Here is a 25737-nt window from a genome sequence, read left to right on the forward strand (position 1 = left end):
TGCGAGCTTGAGAGGCACAACTGCGGTGTCTAGAAGTCAGCAGCCATGGAGGGGAGTATCCCAATTTTTGCTGTCTTGCACCCTTAATTAAAATCACGCGTGCCCAGTGGGGACTCACAGTGGTACCAAGGAACTGTCTGTCGGGGTGATGTGGCTCAGGGGGCCTGTACTCTGGAAAGGCATGACTCTGGTGCCCAGAGTTCTGTAGTTATGGGGTGGGCAGACTCAGCTTTCGCTGCTGCACCTGTGGTGGATAGGCGCTTACTCACAGTGGCAGCTCATAGGAGCACCTGCTGTAAGTTTGCCAGCGAGGCACACTGAAGCACTCTGAAGGGCCCTGGCAGTGTAGCCATGTAATTGAGGTGCCTAGCTTCTAAAGATTTCTCTTTAAGGCAGATCCTATGGCCTCAGGGAGTATTCAGATTCCATGGTGTTATTCAGGGTGGGATCTGGGTGTGGCTATATTGGTTGCCTGGAGACTGGAGGGAGGGGCTATCTCTCAGGAGAAAATGGTGACCGGGGCTTAGATATGACTCAGCACCAGACTCGCTACCCACTCTCCTGGACCGTCTGCTGCCTACTCTTCCACAACTCCACCCCTTCTTCTTCACCTCAGCCACAGGTAAGTGTCTGTATCCGAAAGGTCCTACGAACTAGGTTCAGTGGAGAAAGGTGCAGGCCCCAGCACGAGGAGGGACCATGTCTCTGCAAGTTCCTCTCTTGCCGGCACTGCGCGGTCCGGCAGCTCTTCAGGGCTGCCTTTGAGCTCAGATCCCAAATCCAGACTCCAAGGTCTAAAATCCACTACCTCTGGCAGTCCCGTGGACCCCCCCCCCCTTTTTTTTTTTTTTTCAGTCAGACGCTTTGCCTGTCCTCAGGGACGCGGCTTGGCGCCGTGTAGTTTCTCCCTGACCTTCTGGGCACAGAGGTCCGGCAGATTCTACTGCCTAGACCTTTGATTTTACCTTTATCGGGAGGATCTCTGCCCTTCCCAGCTGCAAACTGTCTCACCAGCTGCGCCTCCTTCGCCAATTTGGGCTGGATTCCATTCGTTTCAGCTGCTCCCTCTATTTGCTCCAGGACAAGGCTCAGGACACGTCCGTCTATTCCGCCGTCATTTTGTCTCCCCTAGCTGATTCTCTTAAGGTCCTTGCTCTGGGGGAACACAGCTGCTACTAAGGAAGTTTGATTGCTCTGAGACAGAAACATTGAAAAATCCCTGGGTTGGCTCTTTTGTCAACATCACCAGGTAAATTTGTGAGCAATAGCCAGTCTTCACTGACTCGCCATGTGAGGGAAGCATCTGGAACATGCAGTCAGGACAAGCTTTTAGATGCCTGCAGCTCCAGCCAACATCTGGTTGTAGCCCCAGTAGACATACCAAGCCAACCACACCCTTCCTGAAGTTCTGACCCACAAAATTGTGACCCCAATATTCTGTCGTTTTATATTTCTACATTTTGGGGTAATTTTTTATGCAGCAAAAAATTATCCAGAACTTTTCACCATACTTTAGGTATAATGTTTGTTTCCAGGTTAATTATGTGCCACCCATACTTACCAGTTTACATATGAGGAGACTGAGATGAAAAAAGGTGAGGTTACCCCTACACAGTTTTACAGTGAGGCTAGTACAGGAGCAAGTGGGTAATGCATGTAAAGGGCTTAGCCAATGCTTGATGCATAGCAGTCACACAGTAAAAAATAAACCATCACTATGACTGTTGTTGTGATGATTATTATTATTTAAATGGAAAGCCTCAAGTCAAGTGCTCCTTGAACACCAGGCTGCACTTAACAATGCTTTGCGTTAAAACTTTGAAACACCTCGTACCTCTCTTGAATTATTAAAGTAACCAGGGGATTCTTCCCTGCCATTTGCTGGATGTTGTAGGAACATTTGGAAATGCCTTGCCCTCCCACCAAGTGCTGAAATAGACAGATAAGCAGTAATCAGGTCATATGCCCTGGTCTGGGCTTTGTCTTCATCTTGGGCAAGTCCCAGGACATAGCTGGTTCTGTTTCTTCGTCTATACAGTGAGAGAATTAGATCTCCAGATAATTTCATAGCTCTTTGGCTTAATATTTTTCTAATGTTCAAGGTGGTTTAAGATGATGTAAGTATTTCTGGGGTAAAAGATCATTAAGCCATCTCTTTTTTGTGGCTGGTGGGACCTCAGAAGGTACAGGAGCGCTGGGCATCTAGGGAAGAGGTGATGTGGCGGAGAAACACTGTAAATGGGAAACAGATTAAGTGGTGGAAAGACAATCTCCAAGAGACACTTCAGCTACTGCCCTATGCCTCTAGGAGTCGAGGGATAAAACAAAAAATGCTGCAGCCTGGAAGACAATGACAGTAAAAGTTTTAAACTGGGTGACTGCACATATCCTATCCCCAGGAAGTCCATCTTGCCTGGCTTCTAAACCTCTTGCTTTACAGGGAAGAAAAATCCAAAGATAACTGGTTTACTAATGACCACTGTGGTAATAAGGCTCGCAGGAAGATCTAGAACCTAGAAATCCAGGGGCTTTTAAAACTGCATGTTATGTCATTTGAGGCAATAGATCATGAAGATATGGCTTGGGATAAAAGCCCAGAAAATTGGAAAACATCCCCAAAGACATCCCAAATAAAAATGGAGTGGAAGGTGGGAAAAAGCAAGGAGCTTGTTCTGTGAATATATCTTCTTGGCAAATGTCCTGTTCTGCTCAGATCCTAATGTATTTACACCTCTGTGACATATTTATATGAAGAGGGGTCAGCAATTTTTTTTCTTCTCTAAGGGGCCAGATAATATATATTTTCCACTTTGTGGGCTATGTGGTCTCTGTAGCAACTACTCAACTTTGCTGTTGTAACATGAAAGCAACAATAAACAATTTATAAGTGAACGGGCATGGCTGTGTTCCAACAAAACTATACATCAAAACAGGCAGCAGGCAGATTTGGTCCACATAGGTAGGATTTTCTAAAAGTTATGGAAAGTAAATACCTCATGTAACTCATAACCATCTTATAGAAGTTATAAATGTCCCCTTAACTAGTGTATTTTATTGCTTATTTATTTATATACATACATACAAACATACACATATAATTTAACAGCTCTAATGTTATGCATGAAAATTTTAAAGAAAAAATGACAAAATCAATTTTCTCAGTTTGTTTAAAATTGAATGTGTATATTCACATACACAAACAGAAATAATGCCATGCAGTGTGTCCTGATGAAAGAGGGTGTGGGCTTACCTGAAAGTGAGAGATTAGGTAAGGCCTAATAGAAGAGGTGACAGTTGAACTAGTTTTTGTTCAGATAGCGATGAGTCAAATCACCAAGGATGAAGGTATTTTTCAGGGATAGACATCATCCTATCTAATAAAGAGGTAATATGCAAATTTACTGTCACACCATCACAAAGATGGAAGCTCCCAGTCCCCTCAGCCCTGCTTGAGTCCCCAGTCCTTCCAGCCCCACCAGGGGGGCAACAGGCCCACGGTGTGGCCAGACCCGCCCTCAGCCCCCCAGCTACCCAGGGCCTGCCTGAGGTGCAGGCATGCCTCAAATGTCAGCTGCCCAGCTGCCCAGGGCTACCCGAGGCTCAGGTAACCAGGGCCAGCCAAGGCTTGTGCTGCTGGCAGTGGCAGCAGCAGAGGTGTGATGGGGCATCGCCTTCCCCTAATCACTGGGTTGCCTCCCCCCTTGAGGGCTCCTGGACTGTGAGAGGGGGCAGTCCGGGCTGAGGGAACCCCCTCCAGTGCATGAATTTCATGCACTGGGTCTCTAGTCCTCTATAAAGTTGCATGGTCAATGAAGAAACCTTTGATATCATGAAATTCTCAAGGGTGATTTGTCCAACCATGTTGTAGCATTTCCCTGTCATTTTAATATTAGGTGTTTCTTTTTGTCAGTTTTGCCAAAATTTAGTCATCTTAGTTTCCCATGAAATTTGCCTATAATCAATTTTCATAATTAATATCTAGTGTGGTAGGAAATCCACTTTTAATAGCAACTTAAGTCTGGATGAGATAAGAATCACCCATGTTGCTGTCAGCGTCACTGAAATCCTTTCTGAATCTACCTTACCTGCTTAGGGTGCAAGCTTACATCAGTATACACAGCAGTGGGGAGCTGAGCCACCTATCCCAGTAATCTCTGATATACTGCACTTTGTCTTTCTTTAAACTTACGTTTCATCTTAAGTAATTTCTTTAGGTAGGGAATGGAAAATTGATTTTTATAGTATATGGGTATAGCTGATTCGTAGCAGCCACATGGTTTATTGCCTTAAAAAGTCTTCTAAACTTCCTTTAAGCTCAGAGATTGAGAGTGCTTTATTAACAATGTCCACAGCAGACACAGGAAGGGAGAAGTGGTAGCAAAAGTGTCACATGTGAGCATGCTGTGTTGTAGATGGTTCTGCACAGACTTTCTCTGATATCGGTTTCATATTTTTACCCTCTGTTCACTTACAAATTGTTTATTGCTGCTTTCATGCTACAACAGCAGAGTTGAGTAGTTGCAACAGAGACCACATAGTCCACAAAGCTGAAAATATTTATTATCTGGCCCCTTTGAGAAAAAAATTGCTGGACCCTCTTCAATAAAAACATGTCACAGAGGTATAAATACAATCAACCATAGCTCAGAGTTTCCATGTGGTTGCATATTTTGGGTGCTAAGAAGAAGTTACTTGCTAATACCACTATGTGGTTTTACACATTCGAACAAAGAATTCTAGCATATTTATTTATGTTAATTACATATTGACTTATATAATAATTTGTTTAAAATAAAATGAATACTTTTAGACTGGCTACTCTTCATAAAATTTCTAGCAAATTACTTTTTGAATATTGTTTGAAAATAAGATTCTAAACCAGGGAGAGGAAAACAAAACAAAACAAAACTCTGGCATTTGGAGTCAACATCTTGGCACCAGAAATAGGAATTCTGTCAGGGTGCCTCTCTGAGATGGTGAATGAAGTTAACCTAGTGCCACGCTGACTATCCCAAGAGGAAGATTGAATGGAAGCATCTGTGGCCCAGCTCCTTTATGGAGAGACTCTATCTTAAGTTAAAGTTTTTACTTTCTGTTTTATTGGGCCTTTGTATCTCCCTACTAGCTCATTCTGGATTAATCTGTCTATCCCGAGTTACAGTGTAGAATAAAGCAAAACCAATGAATTCATCTAGGTAAATTACCCTCAGCTATGTCAGCTGCTAAAAGAAGAAAATGAGGATCTATGAGAATTTAGTACATCGTTTCAGATCATTCAATGAAGATTGCAGCTTTCAATAAAGCACTCATTTTAAGTATGGCCATTCAAGGAAACTATCTCATATAAAAATACATAGAGAAGGAAAAATCTAAGAAACAAATTGGAAATATTTTTAAGTTTATCTATAATGCCAAAGTATTTCAAGGACAGTGAGGATGACATCATCAATCTTCATTATACTATCAAATAAAGGCTATGATTTTTTTTTGCAAATCTATCTTAAGTTCTCAAGTTAGTGCCTCATATATCTCTAACAATTTTAGCTCTATGTTTTTTATAATGAATTATTATTCAATTTTTGATTCTTAGAAAAGAAAAGAATTTTAGACATTATATCATCTCTCAATATATATGTACAATCTTAAATACATTTTCTTTATTATCATGAATATGATTTGAGTTGTTTTTTTAACAGATATTAATAAGTCCTTAAAACTGCTGTAGGGTGATATTATTTTTTATTCTTTGGTAATAGTTTTGAAAACATCTAAAGTTTTCTTTTTCTGTTTCATTTAATATGAACAATGTTGGTAATGAACTTTCTTATCAATCCATCAAGTAACTAAAACAATAAAAAAATCTATTTAGCTCAAATTTAAGACAGAAACATAAGGCAGAAACTATGACATCTGTTGCTGTTTTTTTTTTTATTAGCACATAACATAATACGTGGCTACCTAGAATAAAATGTATGTTAATAATGTTTATTTTTTAAATCTATATAATCTATTATTTTAGAGATAAAGGATTTCAGGCCCAGAGAAAGTAACAAAGTTGCCCTACGTGACACTATATGATGATGACTTTAAATTTGTTAGAAGAATAAAGATGATTTGTTTTACTGATTAACTCTTGTCACCATAGTGTATTTGAATTAGAAAAAAGCACATTAGATTTTTTGAATTAAATACGTCTAACTACTATGTTACCGTCATAAGACATTTTAGCCTTTTTTATTTCTATAGCCACCAATTGTATACTAGATTTTATAGCTACCATGTGATACTTTTATTTTCTAACTATTATAATCCATTTTTAATAACCAACCTGCAACTGGGAAAGCTGATCTATGTAGACCTGGCCTAAATAAAGAAATTTGGAATATTTTATTAGTACATATAAATATAGCAGAATCAAAGTCTGAAAAATGAAAGTGCAATTTTCCAGGAGTTTTTATTATATAATTCAATATATGATGAGCTATGCATATCTTTTAGATTTCATCTCTTACCTTATCATCAATGTTACTGCCTAATATGCCCTTTTGTAAAAGACCTATTACCTCTTAAGTGAACTAATCTTGAGCAAATCCATTAGATATATTATCAGTGATTTTTCTTTCCTACTGATGGTTTTGATACTAAATTAACCCATGCCATAGATTGCACATGTTCCACTCAAATTATTGTTCATAGTTCTTTGAATTTATTCCATAGCCTCTGCAGCTTTTACTTTTCTTTCTCACATAGTGTAGGCACTCATCTATAATTGCATTAGAAACCTTGATGCCCCAGTATTCATATTACCTGATAATGATTTAAGAATTTTTATGATTTTTAAAGCATTCCTGAGATAAACGCATTAAAATATTTGTCTCATATTTATTTTGCAAGGTTAAGCATAAAAATGTGACTGGTATGAATATTTGGCCATTCTGACAGAAAATTTAAGTACCAAATAATATGTTATATGGTTCATTTTAATGAAGTTAAAACATATTATCTTATCAGAAAATTGTTAAATGATTCATATTATGGATTTGACATTGCAAAGTTGACACAGTTAGGAAGTAAAGTTAAATTGACTTTCTAGAGAGATTTTACACGCTTTCTAAAGCTTGTGTTATTAGTAAATATATACCATGCTAGTTGTTCATCACAAATGTTCACCTTTACCAGGATGTTATCCATGATTTAGAGGAAAACAGCATGATTTTAGAGTGAAAATGAGCTGGATTGAAAAGTGGCTTTATCAACTAGTTAAGTGAATGACCATGGACACTGATTTAACTTTACTAGACTCAATTTAATTGTGTGTTAATTTGGGATAGAGGCTCTCAGATAATGAAACTGTTGCCAGTATTGAGATACTTCACATACATTGAAGTTAATTCTTGACAGACTGACTTTGTGTTTGTTTTTAAACACAATATATTTAATGTAAAACAATTAAATTCTAACACAAGAGTGTCTATAAGCTACAAAGGCATTCTATATCAGTGGTCGGCAAACTCATTAGTCAACAGAGCGGCAAACCATGGCTCGCGAGCCGCAGTTTGCCGACCACTGCTCTATATTATACCCTTAGGGCTCAGGGAAAATACCAAAGGAAAGAGAAACTCGAAATTACTCCCACTCTAGGCTGGGGTTCAGACCTCCTTGCAGAAGGTGTAACTCAGTCTCTTGACTGAAAGGGCGGGGAGACTCCATGTTCCTTTTGTTCTATGTCCTCCACCTCGTGGAGTCAGGTTCCTGCCCTAGAACCTCTTCAAGAGCCCAACCCACACTTTTGGATTAGCCAATAGAAATGCAAGGGGAAGGTAAGCCGCACCCTGCCCCATGTGCAACCTGATCCCGACCAATCAGCAGAGACCACACTACCTCACCCCTCCTACCTCTCCCAGGCCCCCTATAAATCAGCGCGTTTGGGGGCTGACTCTCTCTCTCTCTCCACCTCGCCGCTGCGCTGGTGTGTGTGTGGGACTGAGCTCGAGCTAGCTCGATTAAAAGGCTCTTTGCTTTTGCATCGGACTCGGCTCCCTCGTGGTCTTTGGGAATCACGAAATCTGGGCATAACATTTGGGGGCTCGCCCGGGATCCCCAAGAACCTCAAGGGACCCCCGATCCGGAGAGTCTGACTGGCCACGGTAGGTGTCTGTCTGTTCCTTGTCTCTTTTTTGTGTGAGCTCATTTCTGAATCTCTGGTAGTGCCCGAAGCGGTCTAGGTGGACGCACCGGAGGACCACGGGCGGGAGGAATCGGGAGACGTCCTGATCCTCCTTCAGGAGGGACGAGTATTCCCCTCAAACCTCTGGGACGAGGTGGGTCGCTCCCACCGATCGGCGTGAGGCCGTCGTCCGCACTTTCGGTTTTGTCAGTTTTTGTTCCAACGATTCGCATTGGAAAGCTTGTCTAAAGGGCCCTTTGTTTGTCTGTGTCTGTGTTTTTCTGTTTTGTTTTGTGGACTCTGTTGACGGACATCATGGGACAGACTCAAACCACTCCTTTAAGCATTATGGTTGATCATTTCAAAGAGGTTAAGGGAAGAGCTAGCAACCTCAGTGTAGAGGTCCGGAAGGGCCGGTGGCAAACTTTTTGTTCTAGGGAATGGCCGACTTTTAGTGTTGGGTGGCCGCCGGAGGGGACCTTCGACCTCCCCACCATCCACCGGGTGAGGGCCATCATCTCTCAGCCCAAGAAGGGACATCCTGATCAACTCCCTTACATTATTACTTGGCAGGACCTCGTGGAAGATCCACCCTCCTGGCTTAAGCCCTTTCTGTCCCCGCGCTCCCTGGAGCTGAAACCCATACTTGCTTTGCAGGAAACGGAGAAGGTGAAGAAGAAGGACCTCATCCCGCCTTCAGCTCCCCTCTACCCTGTCTTTCAGGGGGGAACTGAAGAGGAACTAATCTTTCCTCCCTCATATCAGCCCCCTAGAAGTTCACAGGGGGGCGATGCTCCCAAGCAAAGGGGAGCGTCTGGGGGCGGAGTTCCGGGAGCGTCTGGGGGCGGAGTTCCGGAAGCAGCTGCGGTTCCAGTGGGAAGCCCGCCTCTTACTAGACAAAGGGCTCAGAGGGAACTGTCTGTCACAGCCCCTGACTCCACTATTAAAGCCCTACCTTTACGAGCCGCAGGGCCCCCAGATGCGGATGGCAATCAACTCCATCACTATTGGCCTTTTGCCACTAGTGACCTTTACAACTGGAAGTCTCAGAATCCTAAGTTCTCTGAGAAGCCAGCAGGGCTTATTGATCTGTTAGATTCTGTCCTTTTCACCCACCAGCCCACGTGGGATGACTGCCAACAGCTTTTACAGGTCCTGTTCACAACTGAGGAGAGGGAAAGAATCCTCAATGAGGCCCGGAAAGTGGTTCCAGGCGTGGACGGGAACCCAACAACCAACCCGGTCCAGATAGATGTCTCTTTTCCCTTAACTAGGCCTGAATGGGATTTCAACACGGCAGAAGGTAAGGAGAGGCTCCGGGTCTACCGCCAGACTCTAATGGGGGGTCTCCGAATGGCTGCTAGAAAGCCAACTAATTTGGCCAAGGTAGGGAGTGTTCAGCAGGAAAGGGATGAGTCTCCAGCTGTCTTTTTAGAACGGATCATGGAGGCATACCGCACCTACACCCCCATGAATCCAGAAGCTCCTGAAAACAAGGCAGCTGTGATCATAAGCTTTGTAAACCAATCGGCTGCGGATATTAAAAAGAAACTGCAAAAAGTAGATAGGCTGGGGGAGAAGAGTTTAAAGGACCTACTGGAGGTAGCCGAGAAGGTGTATAATAACAGGGAGCCCCCGGAAGAAAGGCAGGCTCACGCTGCGGCGGCTGCGAGCAGCAAACAAACCCGAGACCTAGCTAAGATCCTGCTCGCCACCACCGCGGACTCTTCCGAGGAACGGAACCGCCGTCTCCGCCAACTCGCCGGCAACCAGGAGGACGGTAAGGGGACCGCCCGGGGCGGGAGGCGGAAGCTGCAGAAAGATCAGTGTGCTTACTGTAGGGAGATAGGGCACTGGAAACAAGAGTGCCCGAGAAGGGCCAGCAAAAAGGGAGGCGAAGCAGATCGAGTGAAGGTCCTGGAGCTAGATGAACTGAGTGACTAGGGGAGTCGGGGTTCGGATCCCCTCCTCGAGCCCAGGGTAACTCTTAAAGTGGAGGGGACCCCCATTGACTTCCTTGTTGACACCGGAGCGCAACACTCGGTCCTCTGTACGCCTCAAGGAAAATTAACAAATAAGAAGTCTTGGGTACAAGGGGCAACTGGTATGAGCCAGTATTCATGGACTACCCGAAGAACGGTGGATTTAGGGACGGGCTGGGTATCCCACTCTTTTATGGTAATTCCAGAATGCCCCTACCCACTGTTAGGACGAGACTTGCTCACTAAGATTGGAGCTCAGATAACTTTCAGACAAGGGGGGCCTCAGGTTACTGATGGCAAGGGCCACCCCATTCAGGTCCTGACCATAAGGCTGGAGGATGAGTACCGGCTTCACCAAAAAGCCTCTCCAATAGAGGGCAGCACAGACGAATGGCTGCAGGAGTTCCCCACGGCTTGGGCGGAGACAGGGGGAGTGGGGCTCGCCGCCCACAGGGCCCCAATCCTGGTAGAGTTAAAACCAGGGGAAGGCCCTGTGAGAATCAAACAGTACCCCATGCCTCAGGAAGCCCGGAAGGGAATTCAGCCACACATTCGGAGACTGAGGGGCCTAGGGGTGCTGGTCCCCTGCCAGTCTGCCTGGAACACCCCCCTCCTGCCAGTCAAGAAGCCCCACACGAATGACTACCGGCCGGTACAGGACCTCCGAGAAGTAAATAAAAGAGTTATGGACATACATCCAACGGTCCCCAACCCATACACTCTCTTAAGCTCTCTGGCACCCTCCCGTGTCTGGTATACTGTGTTAGATTTGAAGGATGCCTTTTTCAGTTTGCCGCTCGCTCCCCGTAGTCAATTCCTGTTTGCTTTCGAATGGCATGACCCGGAAGAGGGTTACAGTGGACAACTGATGTGGACTCGGTTGCCTCAGGGGTTCAAGAACTCGCCCACCATCTTCGATGAGGCCCTGCATGAGGACCTGGGTGAGTACCGGAGAGCACACCCCAACCTCACTCTCCTTCAGTATGTGGACGATATCCTGATTGCAGCAGACACAGCTGAGGACTGCAAGGAGGGGACAAGAGACCTGCTGGCCTCCTTGGGGGCCCTTGGATACCGGGCTTCTGCAAAGAAGGCTCAGATATGCAAAGAAAGGAGTACGGTTTCATCCCAGTGCGGCCCTCAACCCTGCCACCTTGCTGCCCGACCCAGACCTAGATGCTCCCCTACATGATTGTGCAGGAATCCTAGAGCAAGTGCATGGGCTCCGGAAGGACCTGACTGACCAGCCCCTTCCAGATGCAGACGTCACCTGGTTCACCGATGGAAGCAGCTTCGTACGGGACGGGAGCAGGTATGCGGGTGCGGCTGTAGTCACTGAAACGGACACTGTATGGGCAGAGGCTCTACCCCCCGGGACGTCAGCCCAGAGGGCAGAGCTTGTGGCCCTCACCAAGGCCCTGACACTGGGAGCTGGAAAGCGGCTCAACATCTACACAGACAGCTGGTATGCATTCGCCACTGCTCATGTTCATGGGGCAATCTACCAAGAGAGAGGGCTACTAACAGCAGAGGGGCGGACTATAAAGAATAAACAGGAGATACTCGACTTACTCTCAGCCTTATGGCTCCCTGCCAAACTGGCCATCATACACTGCCAAGGACACCAGAAGGCTGACAACCCAGTGGCAAGAGGAAACCGCAGGGCTGACCAGGAGGCCAAGGCAGTAGCCATTTCTCCGATCCCCACCATGGCCTTACAGCTCCCAGACCCAGGAGACCCAGTTCTGCCAGTTCATCCAGGATATTCCCTGGAGGAGTTACAGCGTATTAGGAAGCTTCCCCAAGCAAAGGAGGAGAAGGGGTGGTGGTATACACCACAAGGGGAGCTCATACTGCCAGACCAGCTTGGAGTCTCCATGATAAAACACATGCACCGGTCCACTCACCTGGGGGCACGTAAATTAAAGGACTTAATCCGACACGCCAGAATTAAGATCCACCAGCAGGACGTTAAAATAGAGCAGGTTGTATCTGCTTGCAAGACCTGTCAACTCACAAATGCGAGAATCCGGCCGAGTGAAAAAGGAACCAGGGTTCGAGGAACCAAGCCTGGGGCACAATGGGAGGTCGACTTCACTGAGGTTAAACCAGGAAAGTATGGCTATAAATATCTTTTAGTATTTGTAGATACCTTCTCCGGATGGGTAGAAGCATATCCAACTAAGCATGAAACAGCTCAGACGGTAGCTAATAAGCTGCTAGAAGACATCTTGCCCAGGTATGGTTTTCCCGCTGAGATAGGGTCAGACAATGGACCAGCTTTTGTCTCGCAGGTAACGCAGGCAGTGGCCAAGGCCATTGGGGCAAATTGGAAATTGCATTGTGCTTATAGGCCCCAAAGCTCAGGGCAAGTAGAAAGGATGAATAGAACTCTAAAAGAGACCCTTACCAAATTGACCATGGAGACTGGCGGGGACTGGGTGGCTCTCCTTCCATATGCCCTTTACCGGGTTAGGAACTCTCCCTACACCCTGGGTTTTACTCCTTATGAGATCATGTTTGGCTGGCCACCCCCTATTATCCCTAACCTTAAAGCCGAATTTCTTACAGAATTTGAAAGTCAAGAACTGTTTCTTTCCTTGAGAGGGCTCCAGAGGGCGCACGAAGACATTTGGCCACGCCTCCGCGCTATCTACGAGACCGGCCCAGCCCCGACTCCTCATCAGCATAAGCCCGGGGACTGGGTCTATGTCAAGAGACACCGCCGGGAGACCCTTGAGCCACGATGGAAGGGTCCCTATGTCGTGGTGCTGACGACCCCCACCGCTCTCAAGGTAGACGGCGTCGCAACCTGGGTCCATCACACTCACGTCCGGTCAGCGGACCCATCTGTGATCCAGGAAGACTTCGTCACCAAATGGAGCATCGATCGAGATCAATGCAACCCGCTCAAGCTCAAGCTACAGCGTGCTCGACCTGCCTGATGCTGGAGGGGGAAGGAAGACTTGGGGACTCCGATTTTATCAGTACAGGGAATTTGGGGTGGTGTACCCTCGTGACCCAGGAATGTTGTCCAGTAGAAATACAAACCAACCCATGATTGGGCCTGTAAGTTTCAAGACAAGGGGGGAATGAAAGGGCGGGGAGACTCCATGTTCCTTTTGTTCTATGTCCTCCACCTCGTGGAGTCAGGTTCCTGCCCTAGAACCTCTTCAAGAGCCCAACCCACACTTTTGGATTAGCCAATAGAAATGCAAGGGGAAGGTAAGCCGCACCCTGCCCCATGTGCAACCTGATCCCGACCAATCAGCAGAGACCACACTACCTCACCCCTCCTACCTCTCCCAGGCCCCCTATAAATCAGCGCGTTTGGGGGCTGACTCTCTCCCTCTCTCCACCTCGCCGCTGCGCCGGTGTGTGTGTGTGTGTGTGGGACTGAGCTCGAGCTAGCTCGATTAAAAGGCTCTTTGCTTTTGCATCAGACTCGGCTCCCTCGTGGTCTTTGGGAATCACGAAATCTGGGCATAACATTGACAGTAGCTGTATTGCAGGTTTGGCCCAATAGAGCTGGTTTGCCTTCCAGCAGCCCTCTGGAGGACACAGGTGCAGCTCTAAGCCTGAGTGTGCAGAGAGAGCAGAGGCTCAGAGGGAGGCAGGGTGCCAGAGCAGGCAGGCCTTACGGACGCTGCTCTCCATGTTGGAGAACCGTGGGAGATGATCACCGGGGTTGGCAGAGGTTCTGGGCAGGAGGCAGGGAGCAGGGCTCTCCTAGATTCCTCACCCTCACCTCACCCCATTCACCCCCTGAGAAGCAGGAGCTCTTCCTCCTGTAGCTCCCCCACAGTGCAGCATCCTGAGGAAGCTCGGTATGTGCTCACTGTGAAGGACAGATGCTTAAAGGAATGTGTCCATTATCAGCACAGAGCAGAAATGGAAGGGGAGCTACCAAGTGCCTTAATAGCTTTGGGCTCACCTTGGTATCTCTCAGAAGTTAGCACTTGTGTTGTCCCTTTGTATAGAGTAGTGACTTGGGAATGAATCTATTCTACTCTGTACAACTAAAATGGTATCGATTTTAAAGTCAAGCAGCAATTTGTAACCAGTGGTTTTCTTATCAACGGAAGTGGAGCTCTTGAGGAAAAGAAATTCCCGAGGCCCCCAAGGGAGGATGAGGTTTCCTGGAAAGCTTGACTGATGATGCAAAATCAAGGGTGTTCCCTCCAAGGCCCCATCTCTGCCTCACCATGGAAGAAGTTCAAGCTTGTCTTCAGCGGAGCCAAAATGAAGGCCAATGCCCAGAATTTCTGTGCCATATTAAAGCACAGTCCAATCCAGCATCCAGCTCGCTTAGCTTGTGTCCCAGCTGCAGTCCATTGCGTATGGGGTCTGCATGGCCCATGCAGCTGCTTAAGGCCACGTGGCTATGGAGAGAGAAGAGGTGAGTGCTGGTGGGTGAGCAAGAGAGCACAGGAGCCAGCAAGTGCACAAGAAATAGAGAACTCTGGGGATTTTAACTTTCCGAGACTTTGCCTGCTTCTGATGGGGCCACCCGCTAGCCAATCCACTGTTCCCCAGGCTGGACTGGCAGGCAAGCATTTTCCCTACGTCACCCAGACTTCCCCTTTGTTTGATGTGCATGCACCCATCTTCCCCTTTGTTTGATCCCTTCCCTCAGTGATCTGCAGAGAATGGACAACTGGTTCCCTGGGGGAGTGTGAAAATGTAGCTTGCTAGTGATGCTGCTCAGACAACTAAGCTTATAATGTCCCCCCTTTGCTCTCTTTCTATCAATATTAACATTAATAACTATCTAATTATGACAATAACAGTTTCAATATGTTCTGTTTAAGAATTTCAAAGGTACTAATTCTCTCCTTTGAACTACCTCTCCCCATTTAGCTTGCTCTCTTTTCTCAGGTTCATTCCACTTTACTATCTATTTAGAAGAACTTATAAGTTATTTAGGATGCCACGGCCATTTAAATTTGTATTTAATTTTCACAAAAATTCTACAAAAATAATAGATGAACTGTGCTCCTTGGGGTTTCTCAGATTGTGTATACAAATTTGCATGTGCAGGCTCAGAGAACGTGTGGAATGTGAGGAAAAGGTCAGAAGTATCTTACTTGGTAAATTCACATGAATCAACATTGAAAAATAGCTACTAACAGAGCAAATGGCTCATTTCTTATTTTGCAAATAAAAGTATAATTATGGAAGAGCAAGTATGTGGAGTCAGGGTGGTGAGTATCATCTTTCTCTGCTGTTTATCTGCTTCTGATTATTCAAGTGCGGCTCTGAATGTCCCTTGTAGAGGGATGCAAGGAGGCTGAACCATGTTCAGAGGATACAGCAGAATGACGTGTGGGGCATGACACTATGTTAATGTAAGACATTTATCCTTTGGAAATACATGTCAAAATATTTACTGATGAGATGGTATTATGTCTGGAATGTGCTTCATAAAAATTGAAGTTGTTTGTAACTGGTGGTTCTAATACTGAGGAAACAACTTAGTCCAGGTTTCATGGGTTCCTGAAGCTATCTATTTGGGCCTCAATGTAGGATTCTCTTCCCTTTACATATGTTTGAATAGTTCTGTAATTAATAAAATTAAAATTATGAAAGATATAACTGAAGAAGAGAATAAAGAATTAGGAAGATCAGCATAGATAGTAGATACTTCTCAGCTAAGGGTGACAGACCTATGTAGAATTAGAGTTTTAATATTCTAAGGTAATATCTAGGATAAGTGGAAAGAAGTTGTAAGGAAATAGATTTCAGTTCAATATAATCTGTAATTTTCATTTATTTGTCAGTCAGTTGTTGAGTCCCTTTTGTGCATAAGAGAATTTTATTATGAGAAAAGCAGTGTCAGGGCTACTTGTGAATTAGAGGGGATAGGAAATGTATTCACAATAAAGTTAGAACTTGACAACATGCTTTAAAAATAGGCAAATATTCATGATACCAAGAAGTTTAGGTTTTATCTCCTTTGCAATAAGGATAAATTCAAGAAATTTAAGCCAGGGAGAGATAGGATCAGATTCATATTTTATTTTGTTCTCTTTTAGACACTGCAGAGAAAGTGTTGGAGATTTCTGAGGTTGGAGAGCAACCAACTTTTAAATATACTATTTCACTTGCCCAAGTAAGATGTAATGTGTCCCTGAGCTGCAGCAATAACAGACAGGATGGAGGAAAGGGCATGAATACTGAACATGTTGAAAAGCAGAAATCAAGGGACTCAGTTACTGAGTGAATTAAGAATTAATTATCACAACTTCGGCACCCACGGAATAGCTGTGAGCCCCAGAACAACGCTCCCCAATTGGCGCAAACACACGGGTTCAGAGGAGCTCTACACTCCACCACGGAAAGGTCAGATTTCGCCTGGGATAAGGAGAGAGAGAACTACATAACCAAACACCCAGAGAAGAGAGACCATGGGGAGACAAAGAAACAGCCCACATATGAAAGAAATGCAGGCATCACCAGAAAAGGAAGTAAACAAAATGGAGGCAAGCAACCTTCCAGAAAAAGAATTCAGAGAAATGGTCATAAGGTGGCTGAAAAGAATGGAAGACAAATTCGACAATATGAGCAAGAACCAAAAGGAAATGAAGAAGAACCAAGAAGAAATGAAAAATGACATCACTGCTGTAAAGAACTCAATAGAAAGCATCAAGAGTAGACTAGAAGAGGCAAAGGACCGCATCAGTGAGCTAGAAGACAAGATGGGAAAAAATACCCAAGTAGAGCAACTTCTAGAAAAAAAATTAAAAGGCAGGAGGAGAGCCTAAGGGAACTTTGGGACAACACGAAACAAAACAACATCCTCACAATAGGGGATCCAGAAGGAAAGGAAGCTGAGCAAGGAATAGAAAACCTCTTTGAAGAAATAATGACAGAAAATATCCCTGATATAGGGAAGAAAAAACCCACACAAATCCAAGAAGCTCACAGAGTCCCAAGCAAAATGAACCCCAAAAGACCGACGCCAAGGCACATTATAATTAAATTGGCAAACACCAATGACAAAGTAAGAATCTTAAAAGCGGCAAGAGAGAGACAGAAAGATACATACAAAGGAACCCCCATCAGACTAGCAACTGATTTCTCAACAGAAACTCATCAGGCCAGAAGGGAATGGAATGAAATATACAAAGTCATGCAAAGGAAGGGTCTGAATCCAAGAATACTGTACCCAGCAAGGCTATCAATCAAAATTGAAGGTGAAATCAGGAGCTTCACAGACAAAAAAGGACTAAGGGAATTTATTACCACCAAACCAGCAATGCAAGAAATGCTAAAGGGTCTGCTGTAAAAAAAAAAAAAAAGAAATAGGAAGCTAAGAAGGAACACAGGGGTAAAGAATAGGAATGGCCACAAATAAGTACTTATCAATAATAACTGTAAATGTAAATGGATTAAATGCCCCAATCAAAAGACATAGGGTAATGGATTGGATAAGAAAACATGACCCATATATCTGCTGTCTACGAGAAACCCACCTCAGAAAAAAGACGCACACAGACTGAGGGTGAAGGGATGGAAAAGGTTTTCCAGGCAAATGGAACTGAAGAAAAAGCTAGGGTAGCAATACTTATATCTGACAAATTAGATCTCAAACTGAAGGACATAACAAGAGATAAGGAAGGCCACTTCATAATACTAAAGGGAGCAATCCAACAAGAAGAAATAACTCTGGTAAACATATATGCACCCAATACAGGAGCACCCAAATACATAAAAAAACTCCTGGAGGATATCAAGGGAGAGATTGACAGCAATACAATCATAGTAGGAGACTTTAATACCCCACTATCACCATTGGACAAATCCTCTAAATAAAAAATCAGCAAAGAAACATCAATCCTAAATGACTCACTAGACCAGATGGAATTAATTGACATCTTTAGAACATTTCACCCCAAAGCCACAGAATATACATTCTTCTCAAGTGCACATGGGTTATTTTCAAAGATAGACCATATGTTAGGACATAGCCAAAGTCTCTTCAAATTCAAGAAGATAGAAATCATATCAAGCATCTTCTCAGACCACAGTGGCATAAAACTGGAAATGAACTACAATAAAAACAACCCAAAGAAATCAAACACATGGAGACTAAAAAGCATGCTATTAAACCATGACTGGGTTACCAGAGAGTTCAAAGAAGAAATAAAAAACATCATGGCAACAAATGACAATGAAAACACTACAATCCAAAATCTATGGGACACAGCGAAAGCAGTCTTGAGAGGGAAGTTCATAGCTCTACAAGCCTACTGCAAAAAACAAGAAACAATGGTAATAAATTACCTAACCCTACAACTCAAAGAGTTAGAAAGAGAGCAACAAGAAAAGCCCAGTGTAAGCAGAAGGAAGGAAATAATAAAGATCAGAGTGAAGATAAACAACATTGAGACCAAAGAAACAATATAAAAGATCAACAAAACCAAGAGCTGGTTCTTTGAAAGGATAAACAAGATTGATGAACCTCTAGCCAGGCTCACGAAGAAGCAAAGAGAGAGGACCCAAATAAACAAAATCAGAAATTAAAGAGGTGAAATAACAACAGATCCCGCCGAAATACAAAGGATTGTTAAAAAATACTATGAACAACTCTATTCCAACAAACTGGACAACCTGGAGGAAATGGACATATTCCTAGAAAAATATAACCTTCCAAAACTCAATCAGGAAGAATCTAAACAGCTCAATATGCCAGTAACTATGGAAGATATTGAAGCAGTCATCAAAGAGCTTCTGGCAAACAAAAGCCCGGGGCCAGACGGCTTCACAGGAGAGTTTTACCAAACATTCAAGGAAGAACTAAAACCTATCCTCCTCAGACTATTCCAAAAAATTCAAGAGGAAGGAACACTTCCAAGCTCCTTCTATGAAGCCAGCATCACCCTAATACCAAAACCAGATAAAGACAACACACTGAAGGATAATTACAGGCCAATATCCCTCATGAATATAGATGCCAATATCCTCAACAAAATTCTAGCAAATTGGATCCAGCAGTACATCAGAAAGATCATACACCATGACCAAGTAGGTTTTATCCCAGGAATGCAAGGATGGTACAATATCCGCAAATCAATAAATGTGATACATCACATAAACAAATTGAGAGATAAAAATCACATAGTCCTATCAATTGATGCAGAAAAAGCATTTGACAAAATCCAACATCCTTTCTTGATAAAAACTCTCAACAAGGTGGGAATAGAAGGATCATACTTCAACATAATAAAAGCTATATATGATAAACCCACAGCTAAAATCATATTCAATGGGCAAAAAATAAAACCATTTCCCCTAAGAACAGGAACAAGACAGGGATGCCCACTCTCACCACTCCTGTTTGACATAGTACTGGAAGTATTAGCCATTGCAATTAGACAAGAAGAAGAAATAAAAGGCATCCAAATTGGAAAAGAAGAAGTAAAGCTGTCCTTATTTGCAGATGACATGATATTGTACATAAAAAACCCGAAAGACTCCATCAAAAAACTAACAGACTTAATAAATGAATTCGGCAATGTAGCAGGATACAAAATTAATGCCAAGAAATCTATGGCATTTCTATACACCAACAGTGAACTTACAGAAAGAGAGACTAAAAAAGCAATCCCATTTTCCATCCCACCAAAAAAATTAAGATACTTAGGAATAAACCTAACCAAGCAGGTAAAAGACCTATACGTGGAAAACTATAGGACACAGAAAAAAGAGATAGAGGAAGATGTAAACAGATGGAAGAACATACCATGTTCATGGATTGGTAGAATCAACATCATTAAAATGTCCATACTACCCAAAGCAATCTATAGATTCAATGCACTCCCCATTAAAATACCAATGGCATATTTCACAGACCTAGAAAGAACTCTCCAAAAATTCATCTGGAATAAAAAAAGACCCCGAATAGCTACAGCAATCCTGAGAAAGAAGAATAAAGTAGAAGGGATCTCAATACCAGATTTCAAGCTGTACTACAAAGCCACTGTCCTCAAAACAGCCTGGTACTGGCACAAGAACAGACATATAGACCAATGCAATAGAATAGTGAACCCAGAAATCGACCTAAACCACTATGCTCAATTTATATTTGACAAAGGAGGCATGAGCATACAATGGAGTCAAGACAGTCTCTTCAATAAATGGTGTTGGGAAAATTGGACAGATACATGCAAAAAAATGAAACTAGATCACCAACTTACACCATACACAAAAATAAACTCAAAATGGATACAGGACTTAAATATAAGACGGGAAACCATAAAAATACTAGAGGAATCCACAGGCAGCAAAATCTCAGACATATGCCAAAAGAACTTTTTCACTGATACTGCCCCTAGGGCAATGGAAGCCAAAGAGAAAATAAACAAATGGGACTACATCAAAATAAAAAGCTTTTGCACAGCAAAAGAAACCATCAACAAAACAACAGGAAACCCCACTGTATGGGAGAACATATTTGCAAATGTTATCACTGATAAAGTTTTAATCTCCAACATCTACAGGCAGCTTATACAACTTAATAAAAGGAAGATAAATGATCCAATAAAAAAAAATGGGCAACAGACCTAAATAGAATCTTTTGGAAAGAAGACAGAAGGACAGCCAAGATTCACATGAAAACAAGCTCAAAGACACTAATTATCCGAGAAATGCAAATCAAAATGACAATGCGATACCATCTCACACCTTTCAAAATGGCTATTATCAAGAAATCAACAAATGACAAGTGTTGGTGAGGATGCGGAGAAAAAGGAACCCTCCTGCACTGCTGGTGGGAATGCAGACTGGTACAGCCACTGTGGAGAACAGTATGGAGTTTCCTCAAAAAACTGAAAATGGAACTCCTATTTGACCCAGTAATCTCACTCCTAGGAATATATCCAAAGAAACTAGAAACACCAATCAGAAAGGATATATGCACCCCTATGTTCATAGCAGCACAATTTACAATAGCTAAGATTTGGAAACAGCCTAGGTGCTCGTCAGCAGATGACTGGATCAGAAAACTATGGTACATCTACACAATGGAATACTATGCTGCCATAAAAAAGAAGGAATTACTACCATTTGTAGGCACCTGGATGGAATTAGAGAACATTATGCTAAGTGAAATAATCCAGTCAATGAAAGAAAAATACCACATGATCTCACTCATTTGGGGATAATGAAAAACATTATAAACTGATGAACAAAAAGATAGATACAGAGGCAGTAAAGCATGAAACAGACTGTCAAATTACAGCAGGAAGTTTAGGGAGAGGTGGGGGAAATAAGAGATCAATTGAAGGATTTATATGCATGCATATAAGAGTAACCAATGGATGCAAAACATTGAGGGGTGAGGGCATGTATGGGAGTGAGGTGGGGGGGCAATGGTAAGATATGTACACATATAATACCTTAATAAAAAAATAAAAAAGCAAAAAAAAAATAAAATAAAATTTCAACTCTGTTAAAAAAAAAAAAAAAGAATTAATTATGATTTGAATGATTGCATAGATGTTGTCATTCACCAAGACAGGGACCAGAGAATGAGAAAATATATTTCTAAAAAGAAGAAGAAAAAGGGGGTTACTTTAGAATAAATTCATTTGGTATTCGTATAAGACTACCTGGACAGAAACACAAGGTAATTTAGAAGGGAATTTCTTATAGTCACAGCATGGAACATAGGGTAGAAACTGCAAGTCAGTTTTCACTGATAGATTCATTCGTTTATAAAACACTAGAGGCCCGGTGCACGAAATTTGTGCACGGGGGGTGGGGTTGTCCCTCAGCCCAGCCTGCACCCTCTCCAATCTGGGACATCCTTCTCATAATCCAGCACTGCTGGATCCCAACTGCCCTCCCCTGTTGGCCTGTTCCCCCCCAACTGCCCTCCCCTGCTGGCCTGGTCCCCCCCAACTGCCCTCCACTGCAGGCTTGGGTCCCCCCCAATTGCCCTCTCTTGCTGGCCTGGTCTCCCCCAACTGCCCTCCTTTGCTGGCCTGGTCATCCTAACTCCCCACAACTGCCCTCCCCTACAGGCCATCTTGTGGTGGTCATCTTGTATCCACATGGGGGCAGCCATCTTTGACCACATGGGGGCAGCCATTTTGTGTCTTGGTGTGATGGTCAATTTGCATATTAATCTTTTATTAGATAGGATGCTTCAGCATTTGAGTACCCATATGGGCCACATGTACACATAGATGTATAAATACACAGGTTACTTAATAAACCTGTGTATTCACCATATCGGCATTTGTCCATTTGCTCTTCCCTACACGGGGAAATATCCCAAAAGTCCAACCTGTTTTCACTCTGCAATTTGCCTCATCTTCAATTTATTTCTAGTGTAAAGGTTTAGCAAGGACAATCCCAGGTGCACATTTCTATCTTCTCTTACCCACACCCATGGAGTTTTGAAAAACCCTAGTAATGTTGAAGTCTGTTCTCTTAAGCTGGAGATAATGGTTACATCTTGCAGCACTCTGCAGCTGAGGTTTCTGGTCTGACCACTGTCAGTGCTGTGCTTGTCCAGGATCAAGGGAATGAGCATGGGCCTGGAGCTAGAGGTAGAAAGAGAGTTCACACTAAATGTTGACACTTGCCATCATCATTAACCACTGTAAATCTCCATGCCAGCACCTTGTGCTTGTCGCACCCACCTCAGCAATCACAAGCCTAAAGATCTTAGGGGAACATAAGAGAAAATATTGCATTAGCCCTAGGTGCTAAATGAAAAGGTAACACTTTATATTTTCCTCAGTTACCCTTTGGAAGATTATTTAATAATACATTTTGGGGCATTTCAAATGTTTGCCCCTTCAGGGGAAGATTTAACAAGATGGAGAGTTTCACTATCAGAAGCAAGGCTGTCTACAAAAGATAAACTTCAGTGGGTAAACCAGGGGCCTAAAATTTACTAAAAGAAAAACAGGTCAGAAAGGACATATCTACATGAATCAGGAAACTATTTAAAAGTAAAGTCATCTTAAATTCATCCATACTGTTAAAAGATCGCTGGAATGCTAAAATTTATAATAAGAATTTTACATATTCTAGTTATAAACTTCAGTACCTGCCAAATAGCAATATATATAATATAGGATAAGTTGAGAAAATGTTTTAATAGTATAATTGAAAGAATCTCTATATCATGTTACTACACTTTTAAGTCATAAAAATGCATAATAAAATGCAAAGTAAAGAATCTTATAGTTTAATTCAAAAGTCATGTTACAAAAGTTTCTGTTGAAAAATAAAATAACATTTCCTTTCATAATGTCATAGCAATATCCCTTTAAATTTGACCAACTGTTTTTAATACCTACCCTTGTGAATTCTGGAAAAAATCGAAAATGAAAAGGAGGGTAGGAAGGCAGAAGAAAGATAACAAGGGATTCGATTCTGGGGTGCTTTTTCCTGGTCTAAAGATTTGGGATCACAGGAAAATGGGACAGAAATGATCATTTCACTGTGATTCACCATATCGGCATTTGCACCATATGTATTTCTTGCTTTGCCTAGGGAAGAACCGAAAAAAATAAGACATAAAAGTAGGAGAAGAAAAAAAGTTCTCTTGATAAGACTTTAGCTTTGGAAGCAGAAACACAAGTGGAGTTTGTTTCTTCCCCATCTCTTTCTCAGGAAGAGACTACTTGTTTGGAATATTACTTTGGTGAACAAAATTTCATATGCTGAAATGAAAACTTTAAAAAATATATTTTTTTATTGATTTCAGAGAGGAAGGAAGAGGGAGAAAGAGAGAGATAGAAACATCAATGATGAGAGGGAATCATTGATCAGCTGTCTCCTGCACACCCCATACTGGGGATTGAGCTGGAAACCTGGGCATATGTCCTGACAGGGAATCAAACCATGACCTCCTGGTCCATAGGTTGAAACTCAATCACTGAGCCATGCCATCCGGAAATGGAAACTTTTGATGACAAAGCAGATGATTGGGATATACCATATTAGTGAATGGGAGGCCAGGGGACACCAGAATGCTTTTAAATTTCTGTCTGTATTAAAAAATCTATGGAAATTTAAATATACCATAGGCTTACAGGGTCATGATGCACCAAGAAGCAGCAAACTTGAAATAATTAAGGTCAGTTTTCCTTGTCAGTGAGGTATGTGATATAACAATATATTTCTTTTATTGTTTCAACTTTTTAAAAAAATATTAGCTTTATTGTTGAAAGTATTACAGATGTCCCCTTTATCCCCTCCCTCCACCTCACTCCATACCCCTCCCCAGGCCTTCACCACACCATTGTCTGTATTCATGGGTTATGCATACATGCACACAAGTTCTTTGGTTGATCTCTTACCACCCACCCATCTCTGCCTTCCCCCTGAGATTCCACTGTCTGTTCCATGCTTCTATGTCTCTGGATCTATTTTGCTCATCAGTTTATTATGTTCAATTAGATTCCACATATGAGTGAAATTATGTGATACTTGTCTTTCTCTGACTGGCTTATTTCACTTAACATAATACTCTCCAGGTCCCTCCATGCTATCTCAAAGGATAAGTGATCCTTCTTTTTTTTACTGCTGCATAGTATTCCATGGTGTAAATGTACCACAGCTTTTTTATCCACTCATCTACTGATGGGAACTTGGGCTGTTTTCAGATCTTAGCTATTGTAAATTGCATCGCTATGAACATAGGGGTGCATATATTCTTTCTGATTGGTGTTTCAAGTTTCTTAGGATATATTCCTAGAACTGGGATCACTGGGTCAAATGGCCGTTCTATTTTTAACTTTTTGAGGAAACTCCATATTATTTTCCATAATGGCTGCATCAGTCTGCATTCCCATCAGCAATGTACTAGGGTTCCTTTTTCTCCACATCCTCAGCAGCACTTGTCATTTGTTGATTTGTTGATGGTAGCCATTCTGACAGGTGTGAGGTGCTACCTCATTGTTGTTTTAATTTGTGTCTCTTGTTATTGGTGACTTTGAGCATTTTTTCATATGTCTATTGGACATCTGTATGTCTACTTTGGAGAAGTGTCTATTTAGGTCTTTTGTCCATTTTTAAATTGGATAGTTTGTCTTCCTTCACATCTCCTAGGGCTAGGGAAACAAAGGAGAAAATAAAAAAAAAATTGGACTATAAGTAAAAAAACGTCTGCACAATAAAAGAAACCATCAACAAAATGAAAAGGGAGCTCACTGTATGGGAGAACATATTAGCTAATGATATATCTGGTAAGGGGTTAATTTCCAAAATACATAAGCAACTCAAACCATATATTTCTTATTCAATGAACTCTTGTTACTCCAGTTATTTCATGTAATCTAAGTGATCTCTCCTAATTTTTCAACACTTCAGAGGTGAAAAATGCCATTTCCCAGTCTCTTTCTCACCTAGGAGCAGGTTCCTGGCCTAATTGTAGCCAGTGAGATGCAAAGAGAAGTCACTGGGCTGAGAAAGACCTTCTCCTGCTGTCCCAGCCTCGTCTTTCTTCCTGTTTGGCTACCCTTCCCTGCGGACATTGGGTTTTGAGAGGCATTATCATCAAACTGAATATGATTTAGCAGAAGGATCAGAAAATGTTGGTCCACGCTGGCCTTCACAAATCTTTGA

Source organism: Plecotus auritus (assembly GCF_963455305.1).
Source record: "Plecotus auritus genome assembly, chromosome: 5".
Classification (NCBI taxonomy): Eukaryota; Metazoa; Chordata; class Mammalia; order Chiroptera; family Vespertilionidae; genus Plecotus; species Plecotus auritus.